The sequence below is a fragment of the Oncorhynchus tshawytscha genome, linkage group LG02, assembly GCF_018296145.1.
Source record: "Oncorhynchus tshawytscha isolate Ot180627B linkage group LG02, Otsh_v2.0, whole genome shotgun sequence".
NCBI lineage: Eukaryota > Metazoa > Chordata > Actinopteri > Salmoniformes > Salmonidae > Oncorhynchus > Oncorhynchus tshawytscha.
The window spans coordinates 65,423,822-65,443,302 of NC_056430.1; the positions used below are offsets into that span (position 1 = coordinate 65,423,822).

Sequence of the window (19,481 nt, forward strand, 5' to 3'; positions counted from 1 at the left end):
CATATAAGAGTTATTTGGTAACATGAGTAAATTACATCAGTTATCATTCAGCTGATGCAATCCTGTCAAAAGGGAAATATTACAGTATGCGACCATGAAATATATTTGCAGACATTTACAGTTGAAGTCAGAAATTTGCATACACTTAGGTTGGAGTCATTAAAACTCGTTTTTCAACCACTCCACACATTTCTTGTTAACAAACTATAGTTTTGGCAAGTCGGTTAAGACATCTACTTTCTATATGAACTAATTTTTCCAACAATTGTTTAAAGATACATTATTTAACTGTATCACAATTCCAGTGGGTCAGAAGTTTACATACACTAAGTTGACTGTGCCTTTAAACAGGCTGGAAAGTTCCAAAGATGCATGTCATGGTTTTAGAAGCTTCTGATAGGCTAATTGACATCATTTGAGTCAATTGGAGGTGTACCTGTAGATGTATTTTAAGGCCTACCTTCAAACTCAGTGCCTCTTTGCTTGACATCATGGGAAAATCTAAATAAATCAGCCAAGACCTCGAAAATGGTTGACCTCCAGAAGTCTGGTTCATCCTTGGGAACAATCTCCAAATGCCTGAAGGTACCACGTTCATCTGTACAAACAGTAGTACGCAAGTATAAACACCATGGGACCACAGAACCGCCACACCGCTCAGGAAGGAGAAGCGTTCTGTCTCCTAGAGATTAACATACTTTGGTGGAAAAAGTGCAAATCAATCCCAGAACAGCACAGGACCTTGTGGAGATTCTGGAAGAAACAGGTACAAAAGTATCTATATACTAGATCGACTAGATCCTAGATCGACATAAACTGAAAGGCCTCTCAGCAAGGAAGAAGCCACTGCTCCAAAACCACCATAAAAAAAGCCAGACTACAGTTTCCAACTGCACATGGGGACAAAGATTGTACTTTTTGGAGAAATGTCCTCTGGTCTGATAAAACAAAAATAGAGCTGTTTGGCCATAACAACCATCTCTGTATGTTTGGAGGAAAAGGGGGAGGCTTGTCAGACAAAGAACACCATCCCAACCGTGAAGCACGGGGGTGGCAGCATCATGTTGTGGGGGTGCTTTGCTGCAGGAGGGACTGGTGCACTTCACAAAATAGATGGCATCATGAGGGAGGACAATTATGTGGATGTATTGAAGCAACATCTCAAGACTACAGTCAGGAAGTTAAAGCTTGGTTGCAAATGGGTCTTCCAAATAGACTATTTTATTTTTATTTATTTAACTAGGCAAGTCAGTTAAGAACAAATTCTTATTTTTGATGACGGCCTAGGAACAGTGGGTTAACTGCCTGTTCAGGGGCAGAACAACAGATTTGTACCTTGTCAGCTCGGGGATTTGAACTTGCAACCTTCCGTGTAACTAGTCCAATGCTCTAACCACTAGGGTACCCTGCCACCCCAATGACCCCAAGCATACTCCAAAGTTGTGGCAAGGACAACAAAGTCAAGGTATTGGAGTGGCCATCACAAAGCCCTGACCTCAATCCCATAGAAAATTTGTGGGCAGAACTGAAAAAGCATGTGCGAGCAAGGAGGCCTACAAACCTGACTCAGTTACACCAGCTCTGTCAGGAGGAATGGGCCAAAATTCACCCAACTTATTGTGGGAAGCTTGTGGAAGGCTACCCAAAATATTTGACCCAAGTTAAACAATTTAAAGGCAATGCTACCAAATACTAATTGAGTGCATGTACATTTTTGACCCACTGGGAAAGTGATGAAAGAAATAAAAGCTGAAATAAATAATTATCTCTACTATTATTCTGACATTTCACATTCTTAAAATAAGGTGGTGATCTTAACTGACCTAAGAAAGGGAATTTTTACTAGGATTAGATGTCAGGAATTGTGAAAAACTGAGTTTATATGTATTTGACTAAGGTATATGCAAACTTCCGACTTCAACTGTATATATAGATGAGGCTTGAACCCCCGTCATTAGTTGTATGTGTGGTTTAGGGGTATGGGTGGTCCGTTAACGCTTCACCAGATTCCGGAACTATCTGGCCTTCTCAGTTAGTTCATATCCTGGACCTTCTCATCTACTGAGGTGGACACCACCTTCCCATCCACCATCTCCTCCACGATCACCCTCACCCGCTTCTGCATGTGTGGATGATACTCTGTGGAAAGAGCCACCAAAAAGGAATGCATTCTTTCATTGATTCATTCATTTGATTAATTATTCTCCTGCTTGCTCACCTTCCACCACTTCCTGGACTTGTTGTATTTCCTGGATCTTCTCGACCACGATCACCTTCCTGACCTCCTGTCTGGTGTCCAAATGCCTACTGGTAGACATACAGGGGAAGAAGACTTACGGTCAGCTAAACCCACCAACACACATCTTGATCTACTAGTTTGCAATCAGTGGTGTAAAATACTTATGTAAAAATACTTTAAAGTAATACTGAAGTATATTTTGGGGGTGTCTGTACTTTCCTTTACTTTACTATTTATATTTCTGACTACTTTTGCTTCACTACATTCCTGAAGAAAATATTGTACTTTTCATTGACACTCAAAAGTACTCGTTACATTTTGAATGGTTAGCAGGACAGGAAAATAGTCCAATTCACACACTTAACAAACCGAACATTCCTGGTAATCCCTACTGTCTCTGATCTGGCGGACTCACTAAACCAACATGTTTTGTTTGTAAATGATGTCTGAGTTCCCCTAGCTTTCTGTAAATAAAAAAACAAGAAAATGGTGCCATCTGGTTAATACAAGGAATTTGAAATGATTTACATTTTTACCATTGATACTTAAGTATATTTTAAACCAAATACTTTTAGACTTTTACTCAATTAGAATTTTACTGGATGACTCTTACTTTTATTTGAGTCATTTTCTATTAAGGTATCTTTACTTTTTATCAAGTGTGACAGTTGAGTACGTTTTCCACCTCTGTTTGCAATGAGGTGTCAATAAACAGCTGTCATCCCCCCATCCCTTCTCCCTCCTTCTTTCCTGCCCCTCCATTATCCCCTCTCACCTGAGTCCCTCTCCATCCAGCAGCCTCCTGTACTCAGCGATCTCCATCTCCAGCCTCATCTTGATGTCCAGGAGGATCTGGTACTCAGAGGCCTGCTGCTAGATGCTGACGTTGAGCTGCTGCAGCTCCTCCTCCATGCTGTTGATACAAACCTGCAGCTGGCTCAGCTGGGAGCCGTGGCAGCCGTTTATATCAACGACGCTCTGCTCCAGGTACCCCTTCTAGGAATGTGTTTATGTTTGTAAGGGATGAAGATGAAGGAAAGAAGGAGAGGGTAGTAGAAATGCATAAAGAGGGAGATGAAGAAGGGTAGAGATAGTTAGATTGGTGTGCATAAAGGTGTTAGAACACCTTGACATTAGACCACTGTGGAGGTCTGAAAACATCTAACAAACTTTGATTTTGGAGTGTCCTGTTCTTTTAAGACCTAAAGGAATTCCATATTTTAGGAACAGAGGTAGGGTAAAGAGAAATGCTATATGTTTAGGGATGCTGATTCACTAAGATGGTTTGACATCATACCTGAATGAGCAGGCCATGCAGTTCAATCTCCAGGCTCTGGAAGGTCCTCTTCAGGTCGGTCACCTGAGACCGAGAGGTCTTCACCTCTGTGGTGCTGGTGGTGATCTGGTTCTGAAGCACCTCCACCTGACACACACACACACACCGTATTAGTCAAAAGTGTAGTACCACTTCACAAAATACATGTCAATTGTGCCTCTCACAAAACACATTTAGGGACCCATGCCCACATCTTTCGAGTCCCCCTGTCCTATTTTCAGAAGTTGTCTCACCTTGCTCTCAAACCACTTGGCAGCATCTCTCTGGTTCTTCGTTATCATACCCTCATACTGGGTCCTCATCTCCTCCAGCACCTTGCTCATGTCCACTGAGGAAGCACAGTCCATCTCCACATTCACAGCACCACAATGCTGCGTCCGCATCAAATGCATCTCCTAACAACATGAAAAGGGGGACAAATTGTTCTATAATACCTGGGATTTGTAGTTTACGTATACACAGTGAAGGGCAAAAGCACCTGAAAGCAATTAGTTACTGTATATTTGAGTACTAATAACAGTGAAGTTGCCCTAGATTTGTTGTGGGCGAGTTTTGCCCCCTTGTGGCCAAACATGGAAAGAGCTCAAACCCACTGAGAATTGATAAATACATTCAATGCGAAAACTTTGCAAAAACTACAGGGGGTGCCATTGTGTCCAAATGAAAAACCACATGTGGCTGCCTGCAGCATTCAGACTTCAGCCAACAGCACAAGTGTTACGACTTGAGTGTGTGAGGAGAAATGACCTCCTCGTGGTTCTTCCTGAGGTAGATCAGCTCCTCCTTCAGCCCCTCAATCTGTATCTCCAGTTCTGCTCTGGTGAGTGTAAAGCTGTACAAGGACTCCTCTCAGACGAGTTACATCCCCTTCTATCTTCATACACATGTTAGCCTCCGTCTCTAACCTACAGGGGTTGATGAAAGAAGAGGGATTGATTAGTTCCCCCTCACAACAAACCAAGATACAACTTGCCCAACCATAAACTGATCCATAGCCCCTGCCTACCCCCATAAGCATTTCTGTAGATCTGGGAGGATTGGATCTACTCAATATCAAACCTATAGGCCAAGAGTTACAAACAGAATCAGTACACTCACAGAGGCTGTGTACAGTACAAACAGGAAGTGCACCTACTTCATCTTGAAGACATCAGCTGAATGTCTGGCATTATCCACCCGCAGGATCATCTGAGAGTTTTCCACAGACCTGGCTTGGATCTAGGAACAGGAGGACAGCCACAGTCAATGGGATGTAATTACAGAGTTAACTATGTATAGGATATCATGTGTTTAGATCAACAGATCTGGTTCATGTCTACTGTTCATTCATTTACAACAGAACATGTTTTTCAACAATCAACAAGATAAATACTGAGAGACATTAGGAATTATACCTCAAATCTATCACTTATCTAATTCATTCTAGTGACGCTCTTCATTCACAAAGCTGTTGGCGTCTTCTCAATCCTATCCTCACCACCCTTCCCACTGTGACAGACATCAATTCAACATCTATTCCACCTTGTTTCAACATAATTACATTGCAATTACATGGAAACAATGTTGATTCAACCAGTGTGTGCCCAGTGGGTCGCTACATTAAGACTACATTACCCAGAAGTACCTGGTTGAGGATGTCTGAGATGGTGGTATGGAACCCACTGAGGTCCTTCTTGTGAGTCGGTGATCTCATCTCGTAGAACTCCTTGATCTGCAGCTCCAACTTACTATTAGCTGCCTCTAGAGAGCGTACCTGTGTACACAGGGAGTGGAGGGAATCATTTGGGCTCCCGAGTGGCACAGTGGTCTAAGGCACTGCATTGCAGTGGGGCTAGGGTCATCACTACAGAACCTGTTTTGATCCCAGGTTGTATCACAACCGGTCGTGATTTGGAGTACCATAGGGCGCTGCACAATTGGCCCAGCGTCATCTGTGTTAAGGGAGAGTTTGGCCGGGATAGGACGTCATTGTAAATAAGAATTTGTTTTTAACTGACTTGCTTGGTGAAATAAATCAAAATAAAAAGTTCAGTTCATGGGTCTATCTGAAATGGCACCCTATTCCCTATATAGAGCACTACATTTGACCCTGTGGGCCCTGCTGTGCACTACATAGGGAATAGGGTGCCATTTGGAGTGTTACACATCACGTTATGAGAATCAGCACTCTCCCATTAGATAATCCCCAACATAATGGAATTTAAAATAAATGATCAAATCCTGCTATGTCATTGTCCTCACTATGTATGTTGTGTTGCTACCATGTTGTTGTTATGTTGTGTTGCTACCATGCTGTGTTGTCATGTTTTGCTGCCTTCCAATGTTGTTGTCTCTCTTTGGTTCTATTACCACAGGTAGAGATGTTCTGCCTTGTTTAGCAAAAGACGGCAACAAAAGCGAAAGAGTGAGTCATTGTCTTTGGCCTACATGCAAAAGACAATAACATGCAATTCCTTCCAAATGTCAGGTGGAATGATCAGTGGTGGAAAAAGTACCCAAATGTCATACTTGAGCAAAAGTAAAGATACCTTAATAGAAAGTTACTCAAGTAAAAGTGAAAGTAACACAGTAAAATACTACTTGCATAAAAGTCTAAAAGTATGTTGTTCTAAATATACAAAAGAGGGACACAGCACAGACTGGGCCAGCACAATTTAGAGGGCTGGAGGTGGAAGGACCCTAACAAAAGTTTAACCCTAACAAAAGTATTTCTAATCCAGGACATCAATATTACATGCTTTTTTTGCTTTAATTATCCTTTTATTTCCCTTAAAAGATTAGTTTCTACTATACACCCTCTTCCACACACCCCAATTACCACACACACACCTCCAGTCTTCCTAGGAAAGAACCCCCCTATCTATTCTCATCATCCTTGGAGTGCCAGAAACTGACAGACGGGCATCCAGTTTTTCTATATACATTAGTTGATACTTTACATCTTGTGAAGTGCACAATGTAAAGAGACATCAGGTCCATGTTAAACCATTATCACTTGTTTCCTATTTCCATAACAGCATATCACTTTGGCTGTGGTATCCTGACAACAATTCCAGTGTTAAATGTTTTTATAATATTGACAAGCTTCATTGACAACATTCTAAACCGATATCATATCTGTATGACTTGAATTACAATTTTTTTAAGCTTTTAAAGAATATAATATATACAGAAGATAGTTCCTTAACTATTTAGAAAATCTATAAGTAAACATCTCTAATGTTGGCACTGTCAATGATTCTCTCTTTAGTCCAGATAAGAGTGGAGGATGTACGTCATCACACACTGTCCTCTTAACCTTTTCTCATCGGTTGTTTAGGTTTCGCTTTAACGATATCACTGTTATAATCATTTTACAACTACACTCTAAAAAGAAAAGGTTCCTGGAGTATCCTTTAGGGGTTCTTCAAATTGAAACTGTGGGGGAACCCCTATAATTTCTTCTAAGAACCCTTTAAAAAGGTTGGTTTTAGTGGCAAAGTAGAATAAACAAATCAAAATATCAGGTAAACTCCCAGCAGAGCCTCAAGTCCAATGGGTATATTCTCTGGCATGTTGACGTTCTCCGTATCCACAGCCAGAAGGATTTTGCAGTGCATGGTGATTGAACAGGTATCCTATTATATTCAGAGGTGTAGGGAGGGTAATGTCTGAATCCAAAATTATTTAACAAAACATGCACGACAGTATTCATACCTTGGTTTTTGTGGTAAATGTGAATGAAAAAGCTGTTTGGATATAGTTTTTCAAACACATACAGTGGGGAGAACAAGTATTTGATACACTGCCGATTTTGCAGGTTTTCCTACTTACAAAGCATGTAGAGGTCTGTAATTTTTTTATCATAGGTACACTTCAACTGTGAGAGACGGAATCTAAAGCAAATATCCAGAAAATCACATTGTATGATTTTTAAGTAATTAATTTGCGTTTTATTGCATGACATAAGTATTTAATACATCAGAAAAGCAGAACTTAATATTTGGTACAGAAACCTTTGTTTGCAATTACAGAGATCATACGTTTCCTGTTGTTCTTGACCAGGTTTGCACACACTGCAGCAGGGATTTTGGCACACTCCTCCATACAGACCTTCTCCAGATCCTTCAGGTTTCGGGGCTGTCGCTGGGCGATACGGACCTTCAGCTCCCTCCAAAGATTTTCTATTGGGTTCATGTCTGGAGACTGGCTGGGCCACTCCAGGACCTTGAGATGCTTCTTACGGAGCCACTCCTTAGTTGCCCTGGCTGTGTTTCGGGTCGTTGTCATGCTGGAAGACCCAGCCACGACCCCTCTTCAATTTTCTTACTGAAGGAAGGAGGTTGCTGGGAAAGATCTTGCAATACATGGCCCCATCCATCCTTCCATCAATACGGTGCAGTCGTCCTATCCCCTTTGCAGAAAAGCATCCCCAAAGAATGATGTTTCCACCTCCATGCTTCACGGTTGGGATGGTGTTCTTGGGGTTGTACTCATCTTAAAGGGCTTCTTAAAGAAAAACTAACAGGTCTGTGAGAGCCGGAATTCTTGCTGGTTGGTAGGTGATCAAATACTTATATCATGCAATAAAATGCTAATTAATTACTTAAAAATCATACAATGGGATTTTCTGGATTTTTGTTTTAGATTCCGTCTCTCACAGTTGAAGTGTACCTATGATAATCCAGGACAGAGTAGCAGGATGACAATATGTGGGATAGGAGACAGGGACCAGAGTCAGAGCGGGCAGAACTGTAGCAGAGAGAAAAACAGCGTCAGGCAGGGAAACATACACAGCAGGGTAACAGGATCTGAATAGTAACAAATAGCTAGAAGCGTAGACTGACTGGGCAGAGATTACGATCTGCATCGTGGAAGTGGCAGGGCTGAGTATTTGTAGAGTCCTTGATTATGGAACAGATTTCAGCTGGTGGGGATCTGCTCTGACTCCAGCACACCTGTCTCCGCCCCCACACAATCACACACAGAAGGAGAGAGAGAGGGAGAGGGAGATGGAGAGAGTACTGGCGGAGTGGTGGCAGGTCAAGAAGACACAGGATGAGCTGTTGAGGGGGCGTTGCAGGAGCATATGTGACACCTTTGTATGCCTCCTCTGTATATCTGCAGACAGACACATAAGTGAGCAGTTCAGTCACCTGCACCCAATACACCTAGCCTTCAACATTTTCTTATAGCCTACATATTCTTACCTCTTTGTTGATTTGATAGCCATTAAATTGTCAATTTTCTCTTTTAGAAAGATTTGCACAAATATGAAAAGATTGATGCTATCCTCAAACAATATCAATTTAGATCATACAGGGACAGACCTTACCTTAAGGGACAGACCTTACCTTAAATTAAGGAAATCTATACTTGTTTTAGCTAAGTGCCTGCTCCTGCTGTCCTTCCAAATGTTTCAGTTGGGCAGTTAGGTTCTTGCATGAACCTGCACCAACTAAGGAGGTTCCTCGATGAACACCTCCTCCTATGGGGTTCTTGGAAGAACCTTTTGGGGGCAATTTTCAGTGTTAAGAATCCTAAGGTTCTTCAAATAACTTTGAGAATCTTAGAAGAAACTTTGTTAAAACCCTAATTTTTAGTGTAGGTCTATATTAAGAACAACAGTAATGATATGGTGCCTTTGTGTTTCAAATGTGTTTCTAAGTGATGGACAACTTGCCACTTATTCCATTGTATTTTCTATGATCGATCCATGGTTTTCCTTTCATGTCAATGCAAGTGGAAGTTAGAGTTGGTAGACCTTGGCCTTGGATACAGGTGTTATGACAGGCTTGTAGACTTTTGTAAAAACAATCACTATTGAATGTCTAACTGAGTTTTACTTTATTGTTTCACATTTCCAGGTGAACGGAGGAAACCAGGCACCGCTCATCACCTGGCCAATACCATCCCTGCGGTGAAGCATGGTGGTGGCAGCATGGTGGTGTTTTTCAGCAACAGGGACTGGGAGAATAGTCAGGATCGAGGGAAAGATAAACAGCGCAACGTGCAGAGAGATTCTTGATGAAAACCTGCTTCAGAGCACTCAGGACCTCAAACTGGGGGCAAAGGTTCACCTTCCAACAGGACAAAGACCCTAAGCACACGGCCAAGAGAACACAGGAGTGGCTTCGGGACAAATCTCTGAATGTCCTTGAGTGGCCCAGCCAGAGCCTGGATTTGAACCCGATCGAACATCTCTGGAGAGACATGAAAATAGCTGTGCATCGACACTCCCCATCCAACCTGACAGAGCTTGAGAGGATCTGCAGAGAAGAATGTGAGAAACTCCCCAAATACAGGTGTGCCAAGCTTGTAACGTCATACCCAAGTGTCTGAATAGTTACTGTAGGAATTGTTTCCAATTCATGAAACATTTCTGTTGAATGTGTGTTTTCCATTAATCCCCTGTCAGGTGTGTACCCCTCTACAGGCCAATGGAGAATACAGTTAAAAAGGCATACATGCTCCCAGGCCTACTGGGAGTGACTGGAATGGCAGCACACAGTCTTTTGACCACACCGTCCATGTTTACCATGCAGTTTGTTTCTTTAGTTTAATGATCAGAATTCGTTTTGGTAAAATTCTATACATTTTTGTGTCCAGAAGAACGACAAATAAATCTATTATTTTTCAACTTGAATCAATCTCTGGACATTGGATTTGTATGCGTCAAGAATTACATTTCACCACTCACCATTGCGGCTAAAGGATTAGAATGGAAATTGTATTTTGACAATTATATTAGCCATTTAGCCACTACACTTAGTCAAAATACTCCGCTGGAAAATATTTCCTCGGGAATTGAAAAACTGGATTGTTTGGAAAGACGGATTCGCGCAGCCTCAAGACTACAGTACAGCGTTGAAAATAAGCACTTGGGTATGTAAAGTAGCCTTATAAGCGCACAAACCTTTGGATGATTAGTGGGTACATTTGAGTGCATGGCTACACTTATTGGAGTGACTTATTTGGACAAAGGATTGAATGCATAGAATCCGATTTCCAATCTCTGCTTGGAAAGAATCAGTGGCTAACTGCAAGCATTGCAAAGCAATAGCCTGCTATTCAGTGGTGTGGCTGTGTGGTCCCAAGTCTAAGATGAAGGCTCTCTTTTCGAACATATCAAGACTGTTTCAAGGACAGCTTTTTTTTCCATCTACGTAACATTGCAAAAATCAGAAGCTATCTGTCCAAAACAATAATGCAGAAAATGTAATCCATGTTTTTGTCACTTCTAGGTTAGACTACTGCAATGCTCTACGTTCCGGTTACCCGGATAAAGCACTAAATAAACTTTAGGTAGTGCTAAACACGGCTACTAAAATCTTGACTAGAACCAAAAAATGTGATCATATTACTCCAGTGCTAGCCTCTCTACACTGGCTTCCTGTTAAGACTAGGGCTGATTTCAAGGTTTTACTGCTAACCTACAAAGTATTACATGGGCTTGCTCCTACCTATCTTTCTGATTTGGTCCTGCCGTACATACCTACACGTATGCTACGGTCACAAGACGCAGGCCTCCTTACTGTCCCTAGAATATCTAACCAAACAGCTGGAGGCACGACTTTCTCCGATAGAGCTCCATTTTTATGGAATGTTCTGCCTGTCCATGTGAGAGACGCAGACTCGGTCTCGACCTTTACGTCTTTATTGAAGACTTCAGTTGGTCCTATGATTGAGTGTAGTCTGGCCCAGGAGTGTGAAAGTGAATGGAAAGGCACTGGAGCAACGAATAGCCCTTGCTGTCTCTGCCTGGCCGGTTCCAGTCTCTCCACTGGGATTCTCTGCCTCTAACCCTATTACAGGGGCTGAGTCACTGGCTTACTGGTGCTCTTTCATGCCGTCCCTAGGAGGGGTGCGTCACTTGAGTGGGTTGAGTCAGTAACGTGATCTTTCTGTCCTTGTTGATGCCACCCCCTTGGGTTCGTGCCGTGAGGGAGATCTCCGTGGGCAATACTCAGCCTTGTCTCAGGAGAGTAAGTTGGGGGTTGAAGATACCCCTCTAGTGGTGTGGGGGCTGTGCTTTGGCAAAGTGGGTTGGGTTATATCCTGCCTGTTTGGCCCTGTCCGGGGGTAGTGTGGGTTGGGGCAACAGTGTCTCCTGACCTCTCCTGTCTCAGCCTCCAGTATTTATGCTGCAATAGTTTGTGTGTGGGCTACAGTCAGTCTGTTATATCTGGAGTATTTCTCCTGTCTTATCCAGTGTCCTGTGTGATTTTAAGTAGGCTCTCTCTAATTCTCTCTCCCTTTCTATCTTTCTTTCTTTCTCTCTTTCTTTCTCTGTCTCGGAGGACCTGAGCCCTAGGACCATGCCTCAGGACTACCTGGCCTGATGACTCCTTGCCGTCCCCAGTCCACCTGGTCATGCTGCTGCTCCAGTTTCAACTGTTCTGCCTGCAGCTATAGAACCCTGACCTGTTCACCGGACGTGCTACCTTGTCCCAGACCTGCTGTTTTCAACACTCTAGAGACCGCAGGAGTGGTAGAGATACTGTGAATGATCGGCTATGAAAAGCCAACTGACATTTACTCCTGAGGTGCAGACCTGTTGCACACTCTACAACCACTGTGATTATTATTATTTGACCCTGCTGGTCATCTATGAACATTTGAACATCTTGGCCATGTTCTGTTATAAACTCCACCCGGCACAGCCAGAAGAGGACTGGCCACCCCTCATAGCCTGGTTCCTCTCTAGGTTTCTTCCTAGGTTCCGGCCTTTCTAGGGAGTTTTTCTTACACCTGCATTGCTTGCTGTTTGGGGTTTTAGCCTGGGTTTCTGAACAGCACTTTGTGACATCAGCTGATGTAAGAAGGGCTTTATAAATACATTTGATTGATTTTCCTAGTTTAAAATGATAAACATTCAACATTGGCCATGCTGTCAATGAAGCATGATTTGTGCCGCGCTCAAAACAAATGTTATCTCGGAACTGCAAAATCGGACTTTAGTGAGTTCAAGACAAGTGGGAACTCTGGAAATATGAGCTACAACTGGGAAACTACGTTTTCAACTTTCATCCAACTCTAAATTGTACATTCGGAACTCTGACCTTTTTCTACGACCCATAGATCACTGACATCCTCATGATTCAACCTTTTTTCCCCCCAGAGTTCCCAGTTGTCTTGAAAGCACCATAAATCCAGAGAATGCCAGACTTGACAAAGTTTGATGACGAAATTTGCCCACGAAGGACCGCCGCACCACCTTCCTGTTCAAGTGAGCACAGTACAACAAGGTGAGTCCAAAAATGTATTGTATGCTGCTGCATAAATTATGTAATATGACAAAGAAATATGTATACTCTAACTAAGAAAGTAATGCAAAGTGCATGTTGTGTAGTAAGCTGTTAGTAGCCCATGTGCCTCACCATAATAATTTGGTCTATTTTCACCTCTTAATTTCGCCTACTGTTCTGACTTGGTGGTGCACATGTAGCCTATAACCTGTTTTTGGGAAATGTAATCATCGAATATTGTAGAGCTTTCATTGTCTGCTTATATTCCCCCTTTATTTTTCCAACGGTTCTGACTTGGTGTACAGGGAGAACACTGTAAGAACGGCCCTGTTCTGAATTCTGTAGCTGTACATTTCAAAAGTGCTGAACAAATAGTTATATTGACTATGTCTGTCCTAGCTCGCTCATTAATGTCTTAATAGAAATGACGGATTGCCTCTTATTTGCTTGTCATCCCCTTATGCCATAGTTTGTATGTATCAATTGTCAGTAGAAACCACATTTGCTTAAGCAAGTCAGCCATGTCAGCTATGTTTTTTTAAAGTCAGTAAATGAGGCTGAAATAACTGTTTCGTTGCCAGACAAGGCTTCGTTGATAGCCAGTTGTAGTAGTGGTAAGATGGGACTGCTGTTGGGACAGCTTTATGTAGGCCCTAACAGTTTATGGGCACCGTTTGTCACCGTTATAGTGCAATTAATATATTGTTTAATCTTGTGTTGTGTAGTGGCTTTGCTGGCAAGCATCCCACTTTTATTTATTTTTGCCCCACCAAAATTGACATGCTGAAATCACCACTGTGCATACTGTGTACTGTGTGTGTGTGTGTGTGTGTATATATATATATATATTATTATTATTACATACATACATACATACATACATACATACATACATACATACATACATACATACATACATACATACATACATACATACATACATACATACATACATACATACATACATACACACTACCGTTCAAAAGTTTGGGGTCGCTTAGAAATGTCCTTTTTTTTAACATCAAATTGATCAGAAATACAGTGTAAACATTGTTAATGTTGTAAATGGCCATTGTAGCTAGAAACGGCAGATTTTTTTTTTGTGCAATATTGGGGTACAGCATTTTAGCATTTTAAAAGGCTAATCGATTTTAGAAAACCCTTTTGCAATTATGTTAGCACAGCTGAAAACGGTCGTTCTGATTAAAGAAGCAATAAAACTGGCCTTCTTTGGACTAGTCGAGTTTGGAGCATCAGCATTTGTGGGTTTGATTACCGGCTCAAAATGGCCAGAAACAAATAACTTTCTTCTGAAACTCATCAGTCTATTCTTGTTCTGAGAAATGAAGGCTATTCCATGCGAGAAATTGCCAAGAAACTGAAAATCTCGTACAACGCTGTGTACTACTCCCTTCACAGAACAGCGCAAACTGGTCCTAACCAGAATAGAAAAAGGAGTGGGAGGCCCCGGTGCACAACTGAGCAAGAGGACAAGTAGATTAGAGTGTCAAGTTTGAGAAACAGACGCCTCTCAGAAGTCCTCAACTGGCAGCTTCATTAAATAGTACCCGCAAAACACCGGTCTCAACGTCAACAGTAAAGAGGCGACTCCGGGATGCTGGTCTTCTAGTCAGAGTTGCAAAGAAAAAGTCATATCTCAGACTGGCCAATAAAATTAAAAGATTAAGATGGGAAAAAGAACACAGACACCGGACAGAGGAAGATAGGACAAAAGTGTTATGGACAGACTAATCTAAGTTTGAGGTGTTCGGTTCACAAAGAAGAACATTTGTGAGATGCAGAAAAAATTCAAAGATGATGGAGGAGTGCTTGACGCTATCTGTTAAGCATGGTGGAGGCGATGTGATGGTCTGGGGGTGATTTGGTGATGGGAAAGTGGGAGATTTGTACAGGGTAAAAGGGGTCTTGAAGAAGGAAGGCTATCACTCCATTTTGCAACGCCATGCCATACTCTGTGGACGGCACTTAATTGGAGCCAATTTCCTCCTACAACAGGACAATGACCCAAAGTACATTTCCAAACTATGCAAGAACTATTTAGGTTAAGAAGCAGTCAGCTGGTATTCTGTCAATAATGGAGTGGCCAGCACAGTCACCAGATCTCAACCCTATCAAGCTGTTGTGGGAGCAGCTTGACCATATGGTAAATAAGAAGTGCCCATCCAGCCAATCCAACGTGTGGGAGGAGCTTCATGAAGCATGAGGTGAAGTCTCTTCAGATTACTTCAACAAATTGACAACTAGAATGCCAAAGGTCTGCAAGGCTGGAATTGCAGCTAATGGAGGACTCTTTGACGAAAGCAAAGTTAGGACACAATTATCATTTCAATTAAAAATCATCATTACCTTGTCAACATCTTGACTATATTTCCCATTTTGCAATTAATTTCATGTATGTTTTCAATGAAAACAAAGACATTTCTAAGTGACCCCAAACGGTAGTATATATATATATATATATATATATATATATATATATATATATATATACATACACACACTGTACACACCTTATTTGTGGGGTTTTATTTATTTTATTGGGATGAGGGTAAAGGAGAGGGAAAAGGAGACATGGACGGTAGTACATAGCAGGGCAGTGGGTCGGATTCTAATTGATACATATGCTAAGCCATACATGTGTGCCAGGGTCCGCAGCACTAACCACACAGGCACCGTATATTGTGTCATGAGTGAGTTTACAGACATTTATTTAGATTAAATAGAAACAATTGTTTATAGAGTGAGTGTGTGTTGTGACATACTGTCTCCCTCATGAACAAGAACTACTGAACTACTACTGATCACTACTACACAATATCTACAAAAAAACCTACTGGCAGGTGGTCTCCCTGTGTATGATGAGCTGAATGTGTCCAAACACGGTGTGTTCACTCACACCCGACTCCATCCAGATCTGACCCAGCTCGTTACAGCAATATCTACTGTGGTTAACACATTTCTGTTCCAAGAGCAGCAGCACTCCCTGTTCATTCATGCTGCTGCTAGAACAGCAACATATACTATATATCGGGTTAGTTAGCCTGCAGGGTTAAATTGTTTATTAGCAAGCTAGCTTGGTAACCTACAGTGCCTTCAGAAAGTATTCACATCCCTTGACTTTTTCCGCATGTATTAAATTCAGATTTTGTGTCACTGGCCTAAACACCATAATAGAATTAGGTTTTTAGAGATTTTTACAAATGAAAAATGAAAAGCTGAAATGTCTTGAGTCAATAAGTATTCAACCCCTTTGTTATGGAAAGCCTAAGTAACAGTTCAGGAGTAAACATTTGCATAACAAGTCAAATAATAAGTTGAATGGACTCACTCTGTGTACATTAACAGTGTTTGACGTCATTATTTAATAACTATCTCATCTCTGTACCCCGAAAATACAATTACCTGTAAGGTCCCTCAGTCGAACAGTGAAGTTCAAACACAGATGCAACCACAAAGACCAGGGAGGTTTTCCAATGCCTTGCAAAGAAGTGCACCTATTGGTAGATGGGTCAACAACAATACAAAAGCAGACGTTGAATATCCCTTTGAGCATGGTGAAGTTATTAATTACACGTTGGGTGAGGTATCAATACACTCAGTCACTACAAAGATACAGGCGTCCTTCCTAACTCAGTTTCTGGAGAGGAAGGAAACCACTCAGGGATTTCACCAAGAGGCCAATGGTCACTTTAAAACAGTTACTGAGTTTAAGCAGTTCTGCTATTAGCTTACTCTCAAAATTTGCGCCCTGATCAGTATGGATCCTTGATGCAAATCCGTAGACACAGAAGACATGATCCCACAGATTACGAGCTACTTGCTTGGATGTCTGGTTTCTGCATGGCCATGCATGGGCAAGTTTAGTGAAGTGGTCAGTCACCACCAGAACATCAACTGAGTTCTTCTTACGGTCTTCCGCTGTCCAAAAATCCAAACACACCAACTCCATGGGAGAGCAAGTTTTGATGCTCTCTAACGGGGCTCTAGCCGCTGGCTCTGGAGTCTTCGCTAGAACGCATCTCTGGCAGCAGCGCACATACTCCTTGATGTCTCTCTCCATTGCAGGCCAGAAAAATCTCTGTCTGGCCAGAGCTAGAGTTCTAGCTTGGCCTTGATGTCCTGCAAGGTCGTGAATGCCAGTCATCGCTTTGAGTCTCAACACCTCTGGAAAGACATACTGGAACTTTCTCCGGTTTGTGTGACTCTCCTTAATGACACGATACAGAACTCCCTCTCTTAGGATCAAGCGGTCCTACTGTTTCATCAGCAACAACACTTTAAAAGAAACATTGTATCGATCTCGTCTGGTGGGCCGTTTCTTATTGAAGACGAAAGGGATGACCTTGGAAGTCACAGAGTCTTGCAGCTGGAGATCTCGAAGTTCCTCGTGCGAGAGTTCAGGCAAAGTGTCAATACCAGGAGAAAGCAGCCATTGGGTGTTGGAACCAAGCTGGTTTGCTTGCATCTCCGTTGAACATTCCCAGTCGATATGGAGCTACTTATGGCCTTCACTTCAGCAGTGGTCAAGGAGGTTATCTCCTGGGGATAAGAAGCCCAACGGAAGGCATCTTGGACATCATCATTCAACATACCAACAGCCTCAGACAGAAGTGCTAGGTAGGACTCCCTCATCAGTCTCTGCGCGACAGTCACTGCGAAGGGGTCGCGGCTCAGTGCATCTGCTACTGTATTCTTGCTGCCTGGGATACGCTTCAAATCAAAGTTGTACGGTGCAAGCTTGGCAACCCATCTTTGCTCGCAAGCGTCCAGCTTGGGTTTTGTCATGATGTACGTTAATGGGTTACTATCTGTCCAGACAGTGAACTCGTGCCCCTTAAGCCAGTGACTGAATTTCTCACACACACTCCATTTCAGTGCTAGAAATTCAAGTCTGTGTGCCGGATACATTCTCTGCGACTTACTCAGGGTCTTGCTCGCAAATGCTATTGGCCTTGCCTTATCTTCACCTTCAAGTACTTGGCAAAGCACAGCCCCAAGACCATCCTAGGAAGCGTCAGTGAAGAGAATGAACGGCCTCTCGAAATCAGGGTGAGCTAGCACAACACAATTCAAAAGAGCATCCTTCAGCTTCTGGAATGCAACGACACACTCCTCAGTCTAATCCGATAGCGTCAGCTTCTGGAAAATCCCACTGTTGCCCTTCTTCCCATCTCTTCCTCTTCTCTTTTGACCCCCAGTGAGTGCAAACAAAGGTCTGGCTATAGCAGAACAGTCAGGAATGAAGTGCTGGTAATATAATACCATACCCAAGAAGGATTTCAGCCTCCGAGCAGAGGGAGTGCATCCATCTGCCTCCATCAGCTGAGCATGGCTCATCTTGGCAATGGCCTCCACCTTCTCAGGATCCACTGACACACCGTCCTCTTTAATGATATATCTGAGGAATTTCACTGTTCTTCGTAGGAAGTGGTATTTTTGGGGTCCTAGTTTGAGATTGTTGGCTCTTAGACGGCTAAACACAACTTTAAGTCGCTGTGGAGCCTGTTCCTCGGTGGGTGCAAAGACCAACAAGTCATCTAGGTAACAAAGGAGATTTGAGAAGTTTAGGTCCCCAAATATACTTAACATCATTCTCATGAAAGAGGCCGGGCTGTTACACAGACCTTGTGGCATGCGATTGTACTCATAAAGTCCCATCGGTGTGGTAAAGGCTGTGTACTTCTTGTCCTCTTCTTGAACTGGAATGTTATAAAATCCTGAGTTCAAGTCCATGGTGCTGAAAAATGCACTGCCACCAAGCGCTGCGAGGCAATTTGCTTTATGAGGAAGGGGATGAGCGTCCTTCACCGTTCGTGCATTCATCCACCTGAAGTCAGTGCATAACCTCAGACTCCCGTCTTTCTTCCATACCATGACTAAAGGGGAGGCATACTCACTAACTGACTTGCGTATAAGACCTACTTCTTCCAGATCTGTCAATACCTTCCTCAGCTTCAGGTAATGAGCAGGCGGAACTCTTCTGTATGGTAGCCGAAAGGGTCTGTCATCAACCAGGTGGATACGGTGAACATAACCCCTGGCTTCTCCGCAGTCCAGATTATGTCTTGAGAAGATCTCTTCATATTTTGTGATGGTATTCACAAGCTTTTCCTTCCACTGGTCAGTTACCTGGCATCCATCAATGTCAATGTCTACTAATCCTAGATCAGACAGTCTTTGTTTCAGATTGTGGCAACCATTGTCATCCTGCTTCTGTTCCATTGGGGTTTTCCTCACTTCATGAAGGCCCTGAAAGATTGTTGCATCCTCAACAGCCAAGCATGTAGACACATCGGCCAACTTCATGTTACGTCTTAGGGTGAGATGTTTGTCAGAACAGTTTACTACCTTTAAAGGGACCCAGCCATCTCCCCACATAGGTGTAATAACTCTACCCACGAGTATGTTTCTGGGCATGACCTTTGACCTGGTAGGTTCGACTATTACAGTGCTGCCTGGAGACAATGCCACATTTTTACCCCAAACTAAGTGTTCAGTTTTGGGCGAAAGAGTCACAGCTTGAGTGAGCTTCACTGTCCCAACCTTGCCATTGACTTGCTGTCCCTTCCATCTTGTGACACTTGTCATCATCTGCAGAAACTGCTCACCCTCTGGTGAGTGGGTCTGGCCATCCATGTTGTTGAAGAGCTTCCAGTAT

At 42.6% G+C, this 19,481-nt stretch overlaps 1 pseudogene; it reads right to left on the reverse strand.

Moving 5' to 3' along the window:
* Positions 1-2,032: 2,032 nt before the first annotated feature.
* LOC112222379 lies at positions 2,033-18,556 on the reverse strand (annotated as a pseudogene).
* Positions 18,557-19,481: the final 925 nt, after the last annotated feature.